The 4,604-nt window shown below is 37.5% G+C and overlaps 1 pseudogene; it reads right to left on the reverse strand.

Moving 5' to 3' along the window:
* Positions 1-4,117: 4,117 nt before the first annotated feature.
* LOC102827465 overlaps positions 4,118-4,604 on the reverse strand; it is a 3,815-nt pseudogene continuing 3,328 nt past the window's right edge.

Here is a 4,604-nt window from a genome sequence, read left to right on the forward strand (position 1 = left end):
CTTCACTTTCAGCAAGCAAAGTTGTATCATCTGCACATCACAGGTTGTTAATGAATCTTCCTCCAATCCTGATGCCACGTTTTTCTTCATAGAACCCAGTATTATTTGCTCAGGATACAGGTTGAATACGTATGGTGAAACAATACAACCTTGTCACACACACCTTTCTTAATTTTAAAACATTCAGTGTTCCCATTTTCTGTTCGAAAAACTGCTTCTTAGTCCAGGTACTGATTTCTCATGAGTACAATTAAAAGTTCTGGAATACTCATACTTTGTAATGTTGTCCATAGCTTGTCATGATCCACACAATCAAAAGCCTTTGTGTAGTCAATAAAGAACAGGTAAACATCTTTCTGATATTCTCTGCTTTCAGCCAAGATCCGTTGGACATCAGCAATGATATCCCTCATTCCACATCCTCTTCTCAATCTGTCTTGAACCTCTGGAAGTTCTCTATCAATGTATGCTTGTAGCCGTTTCTGTATTACCTTTAGCAAAACTTTACTTGCATGGGATATCAAAGAGATTGTCTGATGATTTCCACATTCCATTAGGTCACCTCTCTTTGGAATGGGCACAAATATGGATTCATTCCAATCACTTGGCCAGATAGTTGTCTTCCAAATTTCTTCATATAGATGAGTGAGTGGCTCCTGTGCTGCCTCACTTTCTTGAAATATTTCAATTTTTATCCCATCAATTCCTGGAGCCTTGCTCTTTGCCAATTCCGTCAATGCTCCTTAGACTTCCTCCTTCAGTATCATTGGCTGTTCATCATATGTTACCTCATGAAACGACTGAACATCAACCTTTGAACATCAACCATTGAACATCAACCACTGTAGTGACTCTATGTATTACTTCTATCTTCTTTTGAAATTTTCTGCATCATTCAATAGAGAAGCCTTTGATAATGGAAGTGGAGGCTTGAATGCTTTCTTCAGTTCCCCCAGCTTTCCTCAAAATGCTGAATGTGTTCTTCCCTTTTGGTTTTCTGACTCCAGATCTTTGCACATTTTGTTATAATAATTGACTCAGTCTTCTCGAGCTGACTTTTGAAAATTTCTGTTCAGGTCTTTTATCTCCTGATTTCTTCCATTTGTTTTAGCATCTCTACACTGGAAAGCAAGTTTCACTGTGTTTTCTGACATTCATTTTGACCTTTTCCTTCTTTCTTGTCTTCTTATTGACTTTTTGCCTTCTTCCTGTATGATGTTTTAATGCCATCCCACAACTCTTCTGGTCTTTGGTCTCTAGTGTTTAATGTATCAAATCTATTCTTCCAATGATCTCTAAATTCAGGTGGGATATATTCAAGTCATATTTTGGCACTCGTGGGCTTGTTTTCATTTTCTTCAGTTTCAGTATGAATTTGCATATGAGCAATTGTTGGTCTATTCTACAATCTGCCCCTGGCCTTGTTTTGACTGATGATATGGAGCTTTTCCACCTTCTCTTTCCACAGATGTTGTCAGTTTTATTTCTGTTTATTCCATCTGGTGAGACCCATATATATAATTATCTCTTATCCTGTCTAAAGAAGGTATTTGAAATGAATAAATCATTGGTTTTGCAGAATTTTATCATGCAATCTCCAGCATCATTTCTAACACCAAGACCTTCTTTTCCAACTACTGATCCTTCTTTGTTTCCAAGCTTTGCATTCCAATCACCAGTAATGATCAATACATCTTGATTGCATGTTTGATCGATTTCAGATTGAAGAAGTTGGTAGAATTCTTCTATTTCATCCTCATTGGCTTTAGTGGTTGGTGCATAAATTTGAATAACTGATATTAACTGATCTTCCCTATAGGCTCATGGATATTATCCTATCACAGATGGCATTATACCTCTTGACTTATCTTGATGTGTTCTTTTTGATGATGAATGACTCACAATTCCTCTTTACTTTGTCATTCCTGGCACAGTAAACCATGTGGTTGTCAGATTCTAAGTGGCCAATACCAGTCCATTTCAGCTCACTAATGCCTAAGATATTGATGTTTATGCATTTAATTTCAGTTTTGACAACTCCCAATTTTCCTAGATCCATACATTGTACATTCCATGTTCCAATTTTTAATGGGTATTTACAGCTGTTTTTCTTCATTTTGAGTTGTGCCTCATCAGCAAATAAAGGCCCCAATGGCTCTTCCACAATCACATTTTGAGTATCTTCCAACCTGAGGGGCTTATTTTCTGGCACTTTATCTGACAGTGTTTCTCTGCTATTCACAATTTTTCAGTGACTAAATATTTGGAAGTAGTTCATCTCTTCTTCCTAGTTTTTCTTTGTCTCAAAGCTAATCTGAAACTTGTCCACTATGGGTGACTGTGCTGGTATTTAAAATATCCATGGCATAGCTTTCAGAATCACAGCATCTCACAAGCCACCACAGTATGGCAAACTGACATACAAGTGGTGCAAATATGTTGTTGTTGTTGTTAAGTGCATTTGAGTTGGTTCTGACCTATAGCTTATTCAACCTGTATGCTGACCTATTGTTGTTGACAAGTGCCATCGAATTGATTCTGACCCATAGCAACCCAGTATAGGGTTTCCAAGGAGCAGCTGGTGAGCTTGAACCATCGACCTTGCAGTTCAAATGGCTTTGCAGTCTGGCACATTAACCCACAGTGCCACACCAGGACTCTTGACATATAGGTGCCATCAGATCAGTACTGACTCAATGTGACCCTATCTACAACAGAACAAAACACTGCCCAATTCTGTGTTAACCTCACAATTGTTGCTAAGACTTAGTCCATTGCTACTGCCATGTGCCAATCCATCTCCTTGGGGTCTTCCTCTTTTCCTCCAACCCTCCACTTTACCAAATGTGACATCCTTCTCTAGGGACTTGTCCCTCATGACAACATTTTGGATGTATAAGAGATGAAGTCTTGCCATCCTGGCTCCAAGGAGCATTCTGGCTGTACATCTCCCACACAGATTGGTTTGTTCTTTTGATAGTTCACAGTATTTTTGGTGTTTTGTTTTTAGTGTGACAAAGAATCTTTACTTTTAAGTCTTTACCAGTACATTAATAACAAGTAACAACTTTTTCTTCTCTTATATCTAGCAGTTTCTATTAAGAGATACTAAAAGCAGCCCAAACTAGAATAGTATAGGTTTCCCCCACTCTTCCATGTTTGCTCTATGCCACTTTGCATTTGCAGACACCTACATCAGTGCCTATTTTCACTTCAAAGAAAGAAATCCAAATAGGATTTTTGCTTTAAAATAATAATAATAATAATAATAAAGAAAGCAAAACTAGCTGTTTTTTGCAGTTAGCCCTTCAAGACACAGCATTTACCCCAAGTAGCAATGTGCACCACCAAGTTCCTACCTTGAGAACTACATTCAGAATCTCAGCATCAATCCAACGCAGTTCTGAGCTGTAATGGCGAACGCTACGAGACAGTGTGATTTTAGGTTTTCTGGGTTATTCTGTATGATTTGGTAGGCTATTCTTTAGAGGAGTATGGGAATGCTCAAAAAGTGTTCCCATATAAATTAATAGTAATTTCCTCTTCGATTTATGCCATCTCTAGTTTCACTGAAACACTGTACTTTCAGATAGTGGAGGAAATTGGCATTTATTGTTCGAACCCTTAAACTGAAAGAATTATTTTTAAGGCTGGCTGCTTTTCACACAAGTTACAAAACAACTACAAAATACTTTTTCATTGATAAAGCCCCTGATCTTCATAAAAGTTTAGGGAAATGAAATATTTAACTTATTTCTTTCTGAAAGATATATATATATATATACACATATATATAAACATATATTAGATATTTAATAAAGAAAAGTTATATAGCTATATATGTTGCTTCAGCTAAAAAGCATAGGAAAAGTGTATTCCCATTAACTCATTAAATATGTAAGAAATACGAGGTATGAAGATGAAACCTTTGGATAAACTCTAGTCTATACAAAGTATTAGGTTTGCTCCTCTTCAAAAAGTGAAGGAACCTACCATATAATATACAGGAAAATGTAATGCCTTCTCACAAAAATAAAAAATTGCAGCTTTGCTAAAGCTTATTTTTCCATGTGACAACAACTAAAATGCTGTCCTTCTTCCCTATCCATTTATGTGGTCATTTTTTATGGATTGCTGGTCTGATGTCACAGAAAAATGTCACAAGGTTATGCAGGACATTGTTCCTGTTCTGCTGAAAGTAGGTATGGAGGACAATCATCTTCTCCTGGGTCTCCTTCTCCTTTTCAGTACTGTAATTTCCATGGGATCCCAGAGCTGCAGCTTCTTTGGCCTTGAAACTTTTCTCCCTTTGCAGGTGACACTGTTCAGTTTCACCCTGTACTTCTTCTTTGGCCTGCTGCAGCCTCCTGTTTTTAGCTTGTGGGCCTCCAACACCTTCTCAGCAATGTGCTTCTCCACTTGTAGCATTTGTTGAATGCATTGCGACTGACTGGCCGTGGCGGCAGCGACTCTAAAGTTAAGGTAAGCCTCCTAAACTCCATGGTAGTTTTAAGATTCTTCTCCAACCTTGTAACTCAAATGTATCAATTCTTCTACAGTCTTCCTTATTAATAGTCCAACTTTCACATAAATATGAGGTTACT

Source organism: Chrysochloris asiatica, unplaced genomic scaffold, assembly GCF_000296735.1.
Source record: "Chrysochloris asiatica unplaced genomic scaffold, ChrAsi1.0 scaffold00218, whole genome shotgun sequence".
In the NCBI taxonomy this organism is placed as follows: domain Eukaryota; kingdom Metazoa; phylum Chordata; class Mammalia; order Afrosoricida; family Chrysochloridae; genus Chrysochloris; species Chrysochloris asiatica.